This window comes from Lissotriton vulgaris, chromosome 2_2 (assembly GCF_964263255.1).
Source record: "Lissotriton vulgaris chromosome 2_2, aLisVul1.2, whole genome shotgun sequence".
NCBI lineage: Eukaryota > Metazoa > Chordata > Amphibia > Caudata > Salamandridae > Lissotriton > Lissotriton vulgaris.
The window spans coordinates 87,453,359-87,472,609 of record NC_141688.1 but is presented as its reverse complement, the minus strand read 5'-3'; the positions used below and the strand labels follow the sequence as shown (position 1 = coordinate 87,472,609).

At 50.3% G+C, this 19,251-nt stretch overlaps 1 protein-coding gene across 2 annotated transcripts in view; it reads left to right on the top strand.

The window, feature by feature from the left end:
• The window catches only part of CSK (C-terminal Src kinase), a 624,490-nt gene that overhangs the window by 22,674 nt on the left and 582,565 nt on the right, over positions 1-19,251 (top strand). For both annotated transcript variants that reach the window (XM_086959340.1, XM_086959339.1), the window contains exon 2: positions 8,649-8,863. The gene's annotated coding sequence lies outside the window, so the exon portion shown is untranslated. The remainder of the gene's footprint in view (positions 1-8,648; positions 8,864-19,251) is intronic.

Below are 19,251 nucleotides of genomic sequence, written 5' to 3'. Positions count from 1 at the left end.
TACACACACACAGAGCCCTCCACACACAGAGCCCCCCCACACACAGAGCCCCCCCCCACACACAGAGCCCCCCCACACACAGAGCCCCCCCCACACACAGAGCCCCCCCACACACAGAGCCCCCCCACACACACAGAGCCCCCCCCACACACACAGAGCCCCCCCCACACACACAGAGCCCCCCCCACACACACAGAGCCCCCCCACACACAGAGCCCCCCCACACACAGAGCCCCCCCACACACAGAGCCCCCCACACACACAGAGCCCCCCCCACACACAGAGCCCCCCCCACACACAGAGCCCACACGCACACAGAGCCCCCCACACGCACACACAGCCCCCCCCACACGCACACAGAGCCCCACACACACACAGAGCCCCCCACACACAGCCCCCCCACACACAGAGCCCCACACACCCACACACACCCAGAGCCCCCCACCCAGAGGCCCACACACCCACCCAGAGCCCCAATCACCCACCCAGAGCCCCAATCACCCACCCAGAGCCCCAATCACCCACCCAGAGCCCCACACACCCACCCAGAGCCCCACACACACACACCCAGAGCCCCACACACACACCCAGAGTCCCACACACAACCAGAGCCCCCCACACCCACACACACACCCAGAGTCCCCCACACACACACCCAGACCCCCCCCCACACACACACCCAGAGCCCCCCACACACACACACCCAGAGCCCCCCACACACGCACACCCAGAGCCCCCCCCACACACACACACACCCAGAGCCCCACACACACACACACACACACACCCAGAGCCCCCCCCCCACACACACACACACCCAGAGCCACACACACACACCCAGAGCCACACACACACACAGGAGAGCAAGCCCAGCGAGGGGGCAGAGAAGCAAGCACAGCGAGGGGGCAGAGAAGCAAGCACAGCGAGGGGGCAGGGAATCAAGCACAGCGAGGGGGCAGGGAAGCAAGCACAGCGAGGGGGCAGGGAAGCAAGCATAGCGAGGAAGCAGGGAAACCAGGGGGCAGGGAAGCAAGCACAGCCATGGGGCAGGGGAGCAAGCACAGCGAGGGGGCAGGGAAGCAAGCACAGCGAGGGGGCAGGGAAGCAAGCACAGCGAGGGGGCAGGGAAGCAAGCATAGCGAGGAAGCAGGGAAACCAGGGGGCAGGGAAGCAAGCACAGCCATGGGGCAGGGGAGCAAGCACAGCGAGGGGGCAGGGAAGCAAGCACAGCGAGGGGGCAGGGAAGCAAGCACGGCGATGGGGCAGGGAAGCAAGCACGGCGAGGGGGCTGGGAAGCAAGCACGGCGAGCGGCCAGGGGGCAGGGGAGCAAGTACAGCCAGGGGGCGGGGGAGCAAGTGCAGCCAGGGGGCAGGGGAGCAAGTGCAGCCAGGGGGCAGGGGAGCAAGCGCAGCCAGGGGGCAGGGGAGCAAGCACAGCCAGGGGGCAGGAGAGCAAGCACAGCCAGGGGGCAGGAGAGCAAGCACAGCCAGGGGGCAGGAGAGCAAGCACAGCCAGGGGGCAGGGGAGCAAGCACAGCCAGGGGGCAGGGGAGCAAGCACAGCCAGGGGGCAGGGAAGCAAGCACAGCCAGGTGGCAGGGAAGCAAGCACAGCAAGGGGGCAGGGGAACCAGGGGGCAGGGGAGCAAGCACAGCCAGGGGGCAGGGAAGCAAGCACAGCCAGGTGGCAGGGAGGCAAGCACAGCGAGGGGGCAGGGGAACCAGGGGGCAGGAGAGCAAGCACAGCCAGGGGGCTGTGCCTGGACTGACCTGTGTGCGTCCTCAGATGAGCCTTCAGGTGTGAGGACTTGCCATACACCTTGCCGCAGCCTGGTTTGGGGCACTTGTGCTTCTTCTGGGGGGTGCAGGGAAGCAAGCACAGCGAGGGGGCAGAGGAACCAGGGGGCAGGGGAGCAAGAACAGCCAGGGGGCAAGGAAGCAAGCACAGCCAGGTGGCAGGGAAGCAAGCACAGCCAGGTGGCAGGGAAGCAAGCACAGCCAGGGGGCAGGGAAGCAAGCACAGCCAGGGGGCAGGGAAGCAAGCACAGCCAGGGGGCAGGGAAGCAAGCAGCAAGCACAGCCAGGGGGCAGGGAATCAAGCACAGCCAGGGGGCAGGGAAGCAAGCACAGCCAGGGGGCAGGGAAGCAAGCACAGCCAGGGGGCAGGGAAGCAAGCAGCAAGCACAGCCAGGGGGCAGGAGAGCAAGCACAGCCAGGGGTCTGTGCCTGGACTGACCTGTGTGCGTCCTCAGATGAGCCTTCAGGTGTGAGGACTTGCCGTACACCTTGCTGCAGCCTGGGTTGGGGCACTTGTTCTTCTTCTGGCGGGTGCAAGGAAGCAAGCACAGCCAGGGGGCAGGGGAGCAAGCACAGCCAGGGGGCAGGGAAGCAAGCACAGCCAGGGGGCAGGGAAGCAAGCACAGCCAGGGGGCAGGGAAGCAAGCACAGCCAGGGGGCAGGGAAGCAAGCACAGCCAGGGGGCAGGGAAGCAAGCACGGGCAGGGCAGCAAGCACAGCCAGGGGGCAGGGAAGCAAGCACAGCGAGAGGGTAGGGGAACCAGGGGGCAGGGGAGCAAGCACAGCCAGGGGGCAGGGGAGCAAGCACAGCCAGGGGGCAGGGGAGCAAGCACAGCCAGGGGTGCAGGGGAGCAAGCACAGCGAGGGGGCAGGAAAGCAAGCACAGCCAGGGGGCTGTGCCCGGACTGACCTGTGTGCACAGCGAGGGGGCAGGGAAGCAAGCACAGTGAGGGGGCAGGAGAGCAAGCACAGCCAGGGAGCTGTGCCCGGACTGGCCTGTGTGCATCCTCAGATGAGCCTTCAGGTGTGAGGACTTGCTGTACACCTTGCCGCAGCCTGGGTTGGGGCACTTGTGCTTCTTCTGGGGGGTGCAGGGAAGCAAGCACAGCGAGGGGGCAGGGGAGCAAGCACAGCCAGGGGGCAGGGAAGCAAGCACAGCCAGGGGGCAGGGAAGCAAGCACAGCGAGGGGGCAGGGAAGCAAGCACAGCGAGGGGCAGGAGAGCAAGCACAGCCAGGGGTCTGTGCCTGGACTGACCTGTGTGCGTCCTCAGATGAGCCTTCAGGTGTGAGGACTTGCCGGACACCTTGCTGCAGCCTGGGTTGGGGCACTTGTGCTTCTTCTGGGGGGTGCAAGGAAGCAAGCACAGCCAGGGGGCAGGGGAGCAAGCGCAGCCAGGGGGCAGGGAAGCAAGCACAGCCAGGGGGCAGGGAAGCAAGCACAGCCAGGGGGCAGGGAAGCAAGCACAGCCAGGGGGCAGGGTAGCAAGCACGGGCAGGGAAGCAAGCACAGCCAGGGGGCAGGGAAGCAAGCACAGCGAGAGGGTAGGGGAACCAAGGGGCAGGGGAGCAAGCACAGCCAGGGGGCAGGGGAGCAAGCACAGCCAGGGGGCAGGGAAGCAAGCACAGCGAGGGGGGCAGGAAAGCAAGCACAGCCAGGGGGCTGTGCCCGGACTGACCTGTGTGCACAGCGAGGGGGCAGGGAAGCAAGCACAGTGAGGGGGCAGGAGAGCAAGCACAGCCAGGGAGCTGAGCCAGGGATCTGTGCCCGGACTGGCCTGTGTGCGTCCTCAGATGAGCCTTCAGGTGTGAGGACTTGCTGTACACCTTGCCGCAGCCTGGGTGGGGCACTTGTGCTTCTTCTGGGGGTTGCAGGGAAGCAGGCACAGCCAGGGGGCAGGGAAGGAAGCACAGCCAGGGGGCAGGGAAGGAAGCACAGCCAGGGGGCAGGGAAGGAAGCACAGCCAGGGGGCAGGGAAGGAAGCACAGCCAGGGGGCAGGGAAGGAAGCACAGCCAGGGGGCAGGGAAGGAAGCACAGCCAGGGGGCAGGGAAGGAAGCACAGCCAGGGGCAGGGAAGGAAGCACAGCCAGGGGGCAGGGAAGCAAGCAGCCAGGGGGCAAGGAAGCAAGCACAGCCAGGAGGCAGGGAAGCAAGTACAGCCAGGGGGCAGGGAAGCAAGCACAGCGAGGGGGCAGGGGAACCAGGGGGCAGGGGAGCAAGCACAGCCAGGGGGCAGGGGAGCAAGCCCAGCCAGGGGGCAGGAGAACAAGCACAGCGAGGGGGCAGGGGAGCAAGCACAGCCAGGGGGCTGTGCCCGGACTGACCTGTGTGCGTCCTCCGATGAGCCTTCAGGTGTGAGGACTTGCTGTACACCATGCCGCAGCCTCGGTAGGGGCACTTGTGCTTTTTCTGGGGCATCTCCGGGTTGCTCCGGTCCCCCCTATGCTTGGTGTTGAGTCCTTCTGGGTGCCCTGCGCCTGCGGCGGTCACGGGGAGGTCGCATCTGTCCGCCGGGCTCCCCTCCCTGCGCCGGTCTGGGGCTGTGCTGGTACAGGTCTGCCAGGATGCTGGCCACGTCCAGCAGGGAGGCAGTGTCCCCAGCAGCCTCTCCTGAGGGCAGGGCGAAGGGAATCCCAGGTCTGGGAACTGAGGGTGGCGGGAGGATAACTGGGGAGGGCGTGCATCGGCGCTGCTGATGTGAATTTATCGTGTGCCCAACTCAGTGCTCCAAGGGGAGAGTGAACATGCACCTTCGTGACCTAGCGGGAGGCATATCGGTGCTCCGAAGTGCCCACACGGCAGAAAGAAGATGAGACCTGCAGCCGATAAAGGGAGCAGACATGGGGGCGGCTACGGAGGGGGCGACGGAAGCTCCACGGAGGGAGTGGGGGCAGGGGGTGGGGGCCAAAGGACCGGGAGAGGAGAGTAGGGTGTGGAGCCGTGCTGGTGGTTCAGGGGTATCTAGTGGAGAGGTTTCCGTTATGCAGAGTAGGGGGTCGAAAAATAGGGGCTCAGCAAAGATCTGATGGCAGACTGACAGACAGTGTGTGGAAAGGGGTTTAGGGGAGGCGCATAGGCCGCCCACCGCGATGGTGGATCCGTGAAGGCCTCGCACGGGCTTTCGCCACTGGTGGGTGGCAGACACCGTGCACACTGGAGCTTTTATCCCACGGGTCGGGGCACAGATTAGTGTAGAAGCAGGGTCGGGCACAGATTCCATGGTTGAAGCAGGGTCATCTGCACTCACAATGTGCATGAAAGACATTGTTGGAGCCCGCCCCGCTGCCCGCATCCCAGCTAGGAGTCCAGCCATGCCAGGGCTCGGGCCAGAAGGGTGCTTCTCGCTCGGCCTCTCGGGGCAGCCTGGTGCAGATGCTGAGCCGCGAGCTGCCGCGGACCCCCCAACCCTGCTCCCACTGGCTACTGGCTTACTGAGACGAGCAAAGGGTACCCTTCGAGGACCCAGAGAGACGGCACGGGTGGTACCGGACTCCTCTCGTCTCCGGTTTACTGGGTCCTCACGGTGAGCTTGCCGAAAAAGGAAGCTGCCCGGCAAAGAAATTGCCGGCTGTGTCATGCGGGGGGTTTAAGAGTTAACAAGCTCAGTTCACTGCACCGCTTTTAACCAGCCAGGGCTACGCTCGGCTTGCGCACGTTGGGTCGATTCACAAAGCTACTTACGCTCTTGACAGGAACTTAAGTGGACAATTATGTGGCATTGTGTAACATTTATATCGCTCCAGGGCACCAGTCCTAAAAAGAGACGGAATGGGGTGAGACGGATGGATGGGAAGAGGAGAAAGGGTGCCGTGAATGAAGGGTAGAAGGGGTGAGAGAGGGGGCGGGGAGGGGCAACGGGATGAGGCAGAAGCGGAGGAGGGGGTGACACATGACCACGTTTCTCCGAGGCGAGGCAGAAATACCTCGGAGAAACGCAGCCTCATTTTCGCATTTGGGGCGGGTTTTATTTCTCTCCTCTTCCCATTGGCTGGAAGGTAAAATTCCAGCCAATGGGAAGAGGAGAGAAAGTAAATAGAAAGAAGTTAAAAATCCGAAAGAGACGGGCTTGAACCGAGTGATGCCCCTCTCCTCCAATGGCTGGCCTCTGTTTAGGAAGCCAGCCAATGGAGAAGAGGGGCGGGTTCAAGCCCCCTAACTAAAAAAGATAAAATCTTCGGCTCCGCCCACTGCTACGCAGTGCGACGGTGCTCGACCTAAAAACAGATGGGGAGCTCGTCGCAGACATATGTTACAAATCATTGGGGCAAAGTTCTTACCCTCACTGACCTATTTTTCTGAGCTGCAAAAGGACAAGGACGCAGCTATCTTGAACCAACTGACCTATTGCTCTGAGCTGCTAAAGGGCAAGGATGTAGCTATCTTGAGCCAACTCCAGTCTGTTTTGTTCAAACTTATCTTCCATTTACCAAAACACACTTCTCAAGCACAAGTGTGTCTGGAATTTGGGTTGTCTCACCTTTACTCAGTCAGGATGTCTGCCATAACCAAACTGTGCTGGAAGATGAGTGCTGCACCCTCCCAATCTCTGCCTGCCTCGTAATGGGCCAAAATGGAGAGCCAGAACTACCCAAAAATGACTGACCAATGGTGCTCCAACGAGCACTAACAACCCTTCACCTCTTCAAAGTTTGGGAGCTAAACATTAGTTTTACAACTTATAAACAAATTGCCAACAAAGCTTGCAAGTTAAAATCCTGGATGCTCTACAGCAGAAATGGCTGGGAAAAAAGCATGGCTGGTCAGTTTTCACAATCTTATACCAACTGGGGCCCCAACCCATACCTCATATGCCACATTTCCGAATCCATCCAACACTTTTTTCTACTAATCCGTATGGGAGTCTTTTCTTCTAAAGATCAGGTGCCAACATGGAAATAGTGTTGGCTGGGCTCACTTTGTCGTTTTATGTGGTCTATTTGAGGAAACCCAGCTACACTTTCTATGCATCTGCCCAGCCATCAACCATCTTCAACAGACATTACTTTGCCTCGCTTTTCGGGCACTTAAGATCAGATCGTGCCATGACGACATTATTGAACAACCATTCAATTCAGCTCTCCTGTAGGGCCGCAACGTTTTTATTGCAAGTGAACAAACAACTATCAGCACAACAGAAGCCATACCAGATAAGAGAGTGCCCTCCTAGGTAAGGGCACCATCAATAGTTTAACCGGAAGCCATCACTCGGATAGGCGCCTGAGACTCCTCAAAATCTTATCCCTCATTTGACCCGGGGCCGACTGTCCCTAAAACTTTACCTGGTTAAAGTTACCCCTGCCCGGAACGCATGTTTTAAACTTAATTTACACCATCGCAGCAAGTCTTCACAAGCTTGAGCAAGGTCTAAACACTTGACTATCATTCCACTGTCAAAGAATGTTAAAGCTCTCAGAGGCAGGTAGTATGTAAAGATTTAATTTGAATGTTTGTTGTCATTCTGCTGTGATGGATTATTCTTTAATGTTACCTTATTTTCCACAAATCTAGGTTCGGTTTTTAATGACTGATCTGCCATAATTGCATTTCAACAAGTAATTAGCAGAACGATTTTTCAAATTGTTTTGGCTAATTTTGTTTTACCACTTGGACATTTTTGGAACAAATTCAGGATTGGTTCCTTATCACATATCCGTTCAAAACATTTGCATACTAGCAAGTAACCAGCCGAATTACTTCTTGAATTGTTTTGCACATATTTATGATGGTTGTACAGCTAAACATATCATATTTGTTTTTAATTAGCAAAATTGTAATGGTTTTAATTAATTGAATTAAACTTAAGGTTGCCTTTTGTTGTGTTTTCTTTTTCATTGGCCGATGCTGTGCAGCACCAGCATAAAATGCTTATTGTCGAAGATGTACAGCATCGCCAAAAGTAATTGGTTAAGCCAGTAGTCTCTAAGGCGAGACCTGTTGGTTTTGCCGATGCTTGTTAGGTCTGCATGACCTGTTGCCAATTCTTTAACTTGGATTGTACAATTGCTCTGCCTCACTGGAGTATTGTCCTCTAACTTCACGTTATTGATGTATCTTTCCGCCTCAAGTGCTTTGCTTACTTTATGATGCAAACAGAACTATTTTCCACCTCCAAGGAGTACACAGTACACATTACATTATTTCTCATAGTATCTGTTGGGGGCGGGAGATCATGCTATAGAGCGGACCTCTTCTTCTCATGGAGACTGTTGGAGGCTTGAGTTCATGATAGAGAGAGGACTTCCGCTTAATATGCTGATTATGTAGACAGTAACTAATTTGAAATATCCTATCCTGATGAGTCCTTCTTTACAACACTAATCTATCCCAAAGTATTATATCTGTGATTGCATATTATTTGGCATAAGCCCTCCTGCTGATAAATTGGATGTTTTCCAAAGAAGCGTTGCTAATATACCCCTCGTCATTTGAGCATAAAAGTATGCAACATAGAAGTGCAACTGCATCCTATAATATTGAAGAAACTGAGGGAACTCATTAAGGCTCTGCTTACCTCCTCATTTTCAACAAGTCTAGTTTTCCGATCAATAAAGGTCAAGTACGGCCAATATTTCAATGTCGGTTACTTTTTATAGCTTTTAATAGTGGAGGGATAACCGTGAAATTGTCTTTAATTTACACCTTCAAAATGATAAACGTGTTGGCCACAATGAGCATCATAACTAATATATAGATCTAATATAAAATCTGAACTCTATAGTTTGATCCACAGCTACTCATAAAATGTGCTGTAAGGTTGTGTTTTTGTGCCAGACAAGAAATAACTTTGATCTGGACATATTAACCCCCAATATTTTGTTCTAACCAGTAACATTTCTCCCTTGGTTTCTGGTAGGAGCAGGCTACCTGGCCCAGGTAGTGGAGTACTTTGAAAGGCGCACTGCTTCCTTCTTGCAATCAACCCATTTCCAGGACAGCAACGGAACCTTCCCCAACAACCGTAGTAAAAAAAACCTGGATTATCCTTGTCAATTTGCAGTGACTTTAAAGTGCAGCTCAACATCTTCTCATACTGGCTGGACCCTATTCAATCTGTAGCTCTTGTATCTGGTAGGTACAGCAGACCAGTGAGGCCTGGCAATGTGAATAGCTGCAAGCACTCTTGAGACTATGCTTTGTGCTGCTGGTTCAGCTCTGGTTTGAAGAAACAACGAGTGTGTGTGTGCTTCTTTCTTTTTTTTCCTTCTTTGTTTCAGAAATGGTGATGAAAATGTTTTTTTTTTTTAATTATGAAAGGGAATTTTGTATGATTTATTTCGTAAACTGAACAGTGTGCAGACTAGTTTGGTTAAGGCTTGAATATGTACATAAAGAAAGCATTCTAGTGGATTACAAGTCCTTAGGTTATTAGTAATTATGACACTGGCTGTAATTCTATTATATCAAAGCGTGCTGAGCTTGTTTTAGCTCTATGCTGATTGGTTAATTTTAGTCTTTCTTTGTCAACAAGTGTGTATGCAGTAGTTGACTCTAATGATTTGGCACGGGACATGCTATGTTGGTGGCAACACGGTCCATATTTGAGAATTGTATATTGCCTGTGATTTTACATTGATTCAATAGAAATGAAACTTCTTCACCCATTTAAATATTGAACTGAGATTTCGAATAAACAGGCAAAAGTGTAAATGTTCACCTTGAAAATTAGAAAGGTTTATACAAGTTTCTTTTAAACATATGTTGCATTAATTATACTCTTGTTCTGCTGACTACATGCCCTGAGCCTGCTTTTAGAAATGTTCTGATAAGAGAATTTATTTTGCTGCGTGATTTGGTTCTGTCTTTAGTTTGTTTGTGGGGGAGTGTTGTGTTGCTGTTCAATGTTGTTCTGTCCAGTTAATGCATTTGAATTTATTGGATATCATGTTATTAACTAGTATTTTTTTAAATAGAAAATGAAAATGGATTATAAACGTGTTAAAAAAATGAAGCAGGATTATGAACGTGTTAAAAAAAAAAATGAAGCAAACCGGTGTTAAAGCTACCTGTATCCATTTTCTTTTTAAACAGGGTAATTCAATAGTTTATCATATGTATAGAAGCCATTTAATTTCATAAATCATTCTTGATGTAGATCGTATCAGTTCACTTAAGCACTTTAAATTAAACTCACCAAATGCAATTTTGGTGCAGGTTGAGGCCTGATCATCTAGCTGCCTCTGGTTGTGTAGGGATTTTTCATTAGCCGCAAATGGTCTCTATACAAATTTAAATGAATCTTCTACCTCATTGGTTTATCCAGTGTTAATAGTGGTCTTACTTGGGACTCGTATGTCTCTTCGCAAATAAATCTAATATGGCTTGTGCACCCATCTGCCCCCCGGCTTGTGATGTCTTTCATTAAATCATACTTGGGTGCTACTGTTCCATATTTTACAGTTTCAATATGAATATCTGTATTTTATGTGTCACCATCCTTATGTTATATTGCCATGTAATCTGGAAACACGGATTTGGTAATTTTTTATAGTGGTGTGACATATTGTAGACGCTAAAGATCTATATCATTTCCCAGTCTGATGGAGATAGTAGTTCTTTACTGCATTGCAGGCTTAACATAATATAATGTGTATACTTTGGAGCAACCGGACTTTGAATAGACTTTCCCGATCATCCTTTCAACCCTAACCTGTAGGCTTAGCCTATGAGGGATGCGGTTTTATAAAAATATAGCATGAAGACCGATAAGAACAGCGTAGGTTGCTCAATTTCCTACATCAACTTACCCGTCTTGCCATACCACTCATTGCTAGGCTTTCACTAGCTCTATCAATAATTTGCTTATGTTGGCATTTTTATTTAATAATAGAAATATGCATAAACACTTGCATCTGGTCTGAATACACAATTAGTTTATTATTTGTAATTACATAGACAGGAAAGTTGTGGTGGTGATTTTGCTCATTAGCAGCATGCGTCTGATTTTATACCATGGTCTAATGTTGGAAGCCATCGGAACTTCTCACTACAGGCCTGGATGAAATTCTTATTAGTGCAGCTCGATTCTGACATGATTCATGGAAGACCCCAAGCTGAAAGGCTTTGAGACACACTATACCAGGGTTCTCCGATGTTGGTCCTGGAGGGCCGTTTCCATGCCAGATTTCTAAAATAACTACATTTATGTAAATGTGGATATGCTAAAAATCTGACATTGATCCGGCCCTCAAGGACAGACATTGGAAAACCCTGCACTATACTATCTGTTCACCACATGTCTGCAGCTAATCCATACAAGGTATTGGAAATGAAAATATATGTGACTGCTCATCATGTGGAATATTTACACTAGAAGTGTAGGATAGGAATTCATCCCTGAATACCTGCCTTTGGTTCACACCAGGGCTGTCGACCAAGTTACCATAGCTAATGACAGCCAAGACACTGGGAACTTCTTTGCAAACTCCTATTTGATCGTGTTCGGACCCTGTTTGCACCTCCAAAGTCACGGAGTTAGAATCCTCGTGCCACTTGGGCATCTGACAGTGAGCTGGCATTAGGATTGATCTAAAACTGGGCTATGCACTTTGATCTTGGTCTTATTTTCGTAAAAGCCAGCCCTTACTCACCCCAAACATTTTTCAAAGTGACAGCTTCCCAACCACCCACTGTTCCTCATTTTTATGTTTAGTTTACAGGCTGCTTTTAAGTGTTTTGCTCTGCCTCATGCAGTCAAAATGATTAATAAATTACAAATATGTAGGTACCAAGGTTTTTTGGCCAGCCCTCCTATTCTATTGGTCTGTTCAACTGTTATTTACAACGTGTGCCTGCTCACCACAGCATATAGCATTGGGCAGCAGGTCAGCTTTCCCTCTCTTTTGCTTAATGAGTGATGGCACTTTGCCTGATCATAGTAAAAGCATAGTATCCAAACATTATTTCCAAGGGAACCATTGTATTTTGATCTCACAGGGAGAAAGGCATCTGTGATCATTGTAATCAGAACCAAGGAATCTGCTTGCGATTGGGCCTAGTGAAGGACATCTGCAGGACATGAGGCTGCCTGAATGATGCCAGTACTGTGTGGGTGACTGGGATGGTGAGGAAGGGTGTGTAAAAGAATTGCAGGCATACCAGGCTGTGCCGAGGGAGGCGATAAGCAGAGAAGGGTGCCAACAGAGGAGACCTTTGTATACTATCAGTGATAGCAGTACAAGCGGCATTAACCACACCAACGTGCATGTGACCTTGAGATCAGCTTTAGCCTGTGTCCATGAGCCTTCTGTATTATGCCAGGGACCTTACTTCCACATCAACCATATAATGAAGGAGACCCAATTTTACTCCCTGTGGCAATCCTTATCCTACATGTACATATATTGAAATTACACAGTCCCTGCCTGATGGCTTTGGCAGCACTGACCTATTGATTGATGGGTATGGAGTTATTATAGTACCATAACTGGAGTACATGCCGTCAGTATGTTAAAAGACATTTTGTCAGGGCTCAACCGTCCTAAGATGTCCTGGTTGCAGTCTGTGTTTAGGAGTTGATGTGTTGAAAACGTAAATGCAGGGTCAGGGAGTGTGAGGTAGCCGAAACCAAACTGAAGTGGGTTGTTTAAGTTGTTGGTCGAGATGTAGTGAGTGAGTCATTTTATTTCAAGCCTTTCAAGAGTTTTTTTTATAAGAGTGGTTCGAGGGAGGCGATAGAGTTGAAGGAGCAGACCAGCTATGTAAAAATGTATTTATGTATGTAAATGTATTTAGCGCAAACGTTGAGGTTGAAGCACTTCCCAAACTATGCATTTGGAAACCTGTCAACATAGTTAAAAACAATTCAAAACTGTATGTGAAGCATTAAATAGGAAGGGAAACGTGCCATGAGCTGATTTACAGGATATTGAATTGAGTAGTAAAACAATCAAAACAAACATGTAGGTGTAGACTAGTGGAGTAGGCATGTGTGATGCAAACCTAAGCAGAAGAACATAATTTTAAAGGAAGGTATAGGGTAGTCAAAGCTGGAACAAGAGAAACCGATGAGCAAAAAAAGGGAGGTGAGAGGCAGGCTAAAATAATATGAAATTCAACAAGGGATGCTGATATCAGAGTATGTCACAAGAAGACTCACTGAAAGAGAAGTTTCAGCTCATAGTTGAAGGGTGTCAGATAGGTAGCGGTTTGTAGATCTGGAGGAGGTGACTTGCAAATGTGAAGTATTGTGCCAGCGTATATTTCATTTTGAAAGGTGGAGGTTCTAAAAAGTTCCTAAAAAAGTGTTTCCGAAAGCAGTAGTTGCCATAATGCCTAATAATTGCCTTTTTTAATAATACACTTTTTTGGATGGAATTATTACACTTTTATCCGGACTGGTTGTATTTGTCATGACAGTTCCAATACGTCGTCTCATACACTGCAGACGCTGTGCGGATGTGTGCTTTCTTTGATAAGCGTTTATTTCTGTGGTAGAAGTCACCAGAAAGGTATCGGCATAAGCAGTTGTTGCATTATACCAACAGGATGTGAGACTTACTGGCGTTGAGGTGTCGAGAGATCGCTCATCTTGTGGTGAAAGTACTACGTTTGAAATGCATGAAACTATACATGTCACTCTTGTTCCCTCTGACAGTCTCTTTCACTGTGGTCAGAATTGTGCACTGTACTGGTGCCTCTAATAATGCCTAATTTGGTGCCATTAAAGTTGCGTCTGGATTCTTTGAAAAAATAGGCAAATATATGTAAACATGTGGTATTTCAGTAGTGTACATAGCTAAAAGACAGGTGCGAGATCTTCATTGTTAAAGACGAACATAAAGACAATGAGTGATGGGGTAGGTAGCTGATATGTGCATGGTGCTGGTTGGCAAGGGTAGTCTGTGGACTGTGGGTGATGCGATCATATCTCTTTAGGCCCTAGATGAGATGTGCTGTGGTGTATGGGATGCCCTTAATGATTTTGTGAGTGTGGAGTCCGAGAGGCCAAGACATCGGGCATTTTCACCATCCAGATGCAGAAGTATGAGATTTTGAATAGCAGTTCTGGAGACTAAATGTGGAAGCAAACGTTGCACTTTCTTTAGAGGAGACACCTTGGATTTGTTGCCATCAAGGATTGTGTAATTTAGCTATGTTTGTACCGTTTTTTTGTTCGCTGGTTTTAGCAATAGCAGTAATTCTTTCTAGGTTGAGTTGAGGCGCCGGAAATCCAGTTTGAATGATGTGCAGGCAGTCATTGAGGCGTTAGGTATTGGAAGCAGAGGAGACTTTCAAGTAGAGTTGTGCATCATTATCATATTGGGGAATCTTGACATTTTTATCTGTGAGTACAGCATCAAGTGGCACCATGTAAACATGTAGATGACGGGGGACAGTATGGATCGCTAGAGTGCTCTGCAGGTGATGGGGATGTTTTTTGACTTGGAGGTACCCATGTGAACAGACTGGTAACAGTTGTAAAGGTAGAAGGGGAACCTCCCAAGCATATTGTACATAGCAATTCCATGTGAGACTCCTTTGTGTGTGAGGATGTGATGGTAGACTGTGGAAGGCAGCTGAAAGTTCCAGCAATATTATCCGGAATTTATCTTCCTATGTGGTCACTATGGGGTTGTCTATGTTGTGTTAGTTAGTGGTCTCTGTGCTGCAGCGTGATCTAAAGCCACAATGCAGTTGTACAAGAAATGCTTAGCATTCATATGATCGTGGACATAACATTGACTATTTTGTCAGTGATCTTGCCAGTGAATAGGGGCTTAGTGATGAGCCTTCTCTTGGCAAGGTCATCAGAATCTAGTTTGTTTCTTTAGGAGTGGGAGTATATGTTAATCTCACATGACTTTCTGATTTCAGTGTGTGAGACTAAAGATAAGTGACAGGAATGTCATGGTATGAAACCTCTAAAAGTATTGACCAGTGGTCTGTTTAAATATGTTTGCGTTTTGGGTAGGTATTAACCGGTGGACTGTGTAAATTGGTTTGTGTTTTCGTACTTTAGAAGGCTTGTAAAATTCAAGCCAGTTTGAAAGATGCAGTTGACAGATTTTTTTTTTTTTTTAATAAAAACAATCTGTTGAATAGTGCCATATGCCATCTTAAATATTGTCCTGTGAGCGCGGCTGCAGTGATGGCTGCTTAGTTTAGCAGCTATGAAGTCAGATTCCCACTTTGGTCATTGGCTATTGTTAAGCATGCCAGTGTGTCCTAGTGTAGCTTCTATTTATCCATTTCTGCATACCAGTCTTCATATTATGTCTCTGGAATTGTGGCATTTAGTAAAGTATTTTAGTGGGTTTGGAGTATACACAGAGGCATTCTGTAGCTGCTAAGCATGTGTTGACGCCTCATCTGTGTTCTGTCAAGATTGATTAGAGCAGTTTTTGGTAGAAGTGCGCTGTTGCGTCCTTGCTAGAACGCTGGATTCAGTGCACACCGACTACTGTCTGCTGTGGCTGTATTACTTCTCTAACCTTAAGTTCTGAACGTACTTCAAAGTGAACTTTAATGAAAAAACTTTTCCCCACAGTGAACAAAACACCATGTTAGTGTCTGGCTCTGTGCCTCTAAAAAAAAAATGGAACTTGATCTTTTTAAGTGTTCTGTTGCCAGACTTGGACGACACCGTGCTCTTCTTTATCCAGGTTCTGTTTTCTAATTACTTAGCATAATTGGATGTTGCTTCTTTCTAAATATTGTGTCTACTCCATCAGGGGCTGACCTCACGCCCACAGTAGATCTGCCTGACACGTAAAGATGACTGGAGCCGGGACCAAAAACTGCATTAAATATTCTGTTTTCCGTGATTTATTGCATCAATACTTTCATTGGTGAACTTTTCTTTAAGACTAACAATTTTCCAAATCATATCTTTATTTTCCCCATTTACTGTACCATGTTATTTTGTGGTGTTGGCTGGTGGTGTCAAAAAAAGGCAAAACTCATTTAGGTATTGTATGTTTCTCATTGTTGGTTACTGCCAAGCTTTCTCCTTTTACCTTGTGCTTTTTAAGTCGGGGCTAAAGCCAGCGTGCATGCGCTGCTCTGCGAGACTTATTGTAGAAGAGTAGGGAATAGATGCACCGCCCACGCTCCGCCCATATTTGCCATTGCGATACCAAAGGGGATGATGGACGGAGCGCTTGAGAAAACCAATCACTCACCCTCAGTCAACTGATCTGGGTTTAATCCATTATCATTCTTTAACTCACTCCACCACCCCAGGTTGCCCGAAGTAAAGACCAGTATTTACTTTTACGTACCAACCTATTTACTGATAGGTTCGTAAAATTCCAATAAGGTCATTTGTGACTCACTCCGATTGGGGGCCATCCGAGGGATCAGGACCTGCTAGTCTGCAGACCATCATTTCTGTGGTTGCCTGCTAATAAAGTAAGCATTTTTTCCCATGTTGCCCTTTTTTAGGTCTCGGCCTGTATAGGCTGCGCTTGCGCAGTCTCGCCGGCGAGATCTTATGTTTCTTAGTGTGGGGCTTGAACCCGCCCCTCTTCTCCATTGGCTGGCTTCCTAAACGGAGACCAGCCATTGGAGAAGACGGGCGTCTGTCCATTTAAACCCAGTCTTTTTCGGATTTAGGGGCGTGTTTTTTTAGGTTCTTTCTCTCCTCTTCCCATTGGCTGGAATTTTATATTCCAGCCAATGAGAAAAGAAGAGAAACAAAACCACGCCCCCGTCCGAAAATGACGGGGCGTTTCTCAGAGGCATTTCTGTTTGACCTCGGAGAAACATGGTTGTGTGGAGGGCTCCTCTCTTGTGGAAATGTGTGCCTAAAGCAACAAACACATGAAGAAATCACCTAAAAAGTGTCTCACTTCTGTTTAATTGTTTCTGAATGGGTATTAAAGCAAACTGAGGGATAATTGTCATGTTATAAAAACGAATGATCGTTTTAGACACATTCTATTTTAAACAAATGGGTGGAGCTCTTTAGGGATTGGCTCTTATGGGAGAATGCTAGCTAGCGGTCCGCCTGTTTGACCCCCGATGTGTGTCTGGCACTAGAGGGTAAGTAGGTCCGTGGTAAAGGTGCATGCTGCTCCGGTTAAACAGTTTTTGTTCGGCTGGCACCGGAGGATGAGGCGCGGAGCATGGGATGATGACGGGCTGGGTAGACCTGGGTGTGTGCGCTGTTACCAAAGGGCGACGTTTGAAGATTATGAAAATGTGGATGTCCGCTTGGCGTGCCGAGATGGGGTCTGATGCCCAGGGTGCAGCTGGCATATGTCTGTGGCTTACACTCTATTATTGTGCCCCCTTGCCATGCTCTCTCCTCCCTCTTCTGCCACGCTCTCTTCTTCCCTGGCAGATTATATCAGCCAGGGCAATGCCTTGTTGACTTTTGGGACTGATTGGCAGATTGGCGCTCTCTTGCAGGTGCGTCCCCCGGTGGCTGCTTGCTGAACTGCTTTCTGTCGAGTTCAGGCAGAACCCGCCATTCCCTGTTCTGCCAAAGCCCAGTGCCAGAGCCGGTGCCCGTGGCCGCATACATCCCCCCCCCCCAGGCCTGGGTCGAGGCGGTGCCGCCTCTGGTGGAGCCGCATACCAGAGGAGTCGGACTCGGAGCGGCTGCCCTCCGAGCCCGGACTCCTTCTGAAGGCAACTTCCGGTCGGGCGAAGTTTGTTGTGATGGAGCCGAGCACAGTGAGTGTTTGTCTGTCGGAGGAGTCCTGAGCCCGGATATGCAGGGCGGAGAGCTTGCCCCCACGCGGCCACCCCTCCGGCTCCCGAACAGGTTTGCGCTGGCTTATTTTATTATACTGGGCCGGTGAAATGTGGAGTCTGTGCTGAGTGAGGGTGATGTTTAGTCGAAAGGCTGGGATGAACCTAAATCTCTCAGCCCTGGTATGGTACTGAGCACCCGTCACTCAGCCCTACACGCTTTATTCACCACTGCACTGGACATTGGCATCACCACCCACCTCTGGACCTCTGCAGTAATCACTCACAACTACACTGTGGCTGTCACCCGCCACTCACCCCTAGATCTGAGCACCCGCCACTCACCCCTGGATCTGAGCACCTGCCACTCACCCCTGGACCTGCGCACCTGCCACTCACCCCTGGACCTGCGCACTTGCCACTCACCCCTGGACCTGCGCACTTGCCACTCACCCCTGGACCTGCGCACTTGCCACTCACCCCTGGACCTGCGCACCTGCCACTCACCCCTGGACCTGCGCACCTGCCACTCACCCCTGGACCTGCGCACCTGCCACTCACCCCTGGACCTGCGCACCTGCCACTCACCCCTGGACCTGCGCACCTGCCACTCACCCCTGGACCTGCGCACCTGCCACTCACCCCTGGACCTGCGCACCTGCCACTCACCCCTGGACCTGCGCACCTGCCACTCTGCCCTGGACCCGAGCACCTGCCACTCTGCCCTGGACCCGAGCACCTGCCACTCTGCCCTGGACCCGATCACCTGCCACTCTGCCCTGGACCCGAGCACCTGCCACTCTGCCCTGGACCCGAGCACCTGCCACTCTGCCCTGGACCTGAGCACCTGCCACTCTGCCCTGGACCTGAGCACCTGCCACTCTGCCCTGGACCTGAGCACCTGCCACTCTGCCCTGGACCTGAGCACCTGCCACTCTGCCCTGGACCTGAGCACCCGCCACTCTGCCCTGGACCTGAGCACCCGCCACTCTGCCCTGGACCTGAGCACCCGCCACTCTGCCCTGGACCTGAGCACCCGCCACTCTGCCCTGGACCTGAGCACCCGCCACTCTGCCCTGGACCTGAGCACCCGCCACTCACCCCTAGACCTGAGCACTCGCCACTCACCCCTGGACCAGAGCATCCCCCACTCACCCTAGATCTGAACTCTTTAAGAAAAATGGTAACATTGGATTTTATAAGTTAACTCAATATTCTTGGTATATATGTTGCAATGAGCTGCATGCTATTAAGGTAAAGTGTTTTCTGTCTCGTATAGTAGCTGATTGTCAGTTGTCTCTATGTTGAAGGACTTCATGAAGTAAACCCAAATGGGGTACCAGCAGTAGTTTCCGCATCTTGGAGCACTGTCAAGTTAGCGCCGCTCATGGCGTGTTGTGGGTCAGGTTAATGTCATTCGCCATACAGTCGGATCTTCGGATTGTTATACATTCTGACCAGCTGCGTGGTCTGGACATTTGGATCATTGCAAATTTAGTTTTGGCCACGACATGTTAACATTCAGGGGAGATAGACTTGCTCGTTGGGAAGAGGGACAGTTTGGCCTCTGTATTCGTACTTCTGGGACAGCTGACTCGTGCTACCCCAATAGTTAGTGAGTGGGCACATTCTTTGTATCAGACGGTTACACTCGTCAAAAGAGCTTGTGTGTGTGGCTCTGTGTGTGTGTGTGTGTGTGGCTCTGGGTATGTGGGGGGCTCTGGGTATGTGGGGGGCTGTGTGTGTGTGGGGGGCTGTGTGTGTGGGGGGCTGTGTGTGTGGGGGGGGGCTGTGTGTGTGGGGGGGGGCTGTGTGTGTGT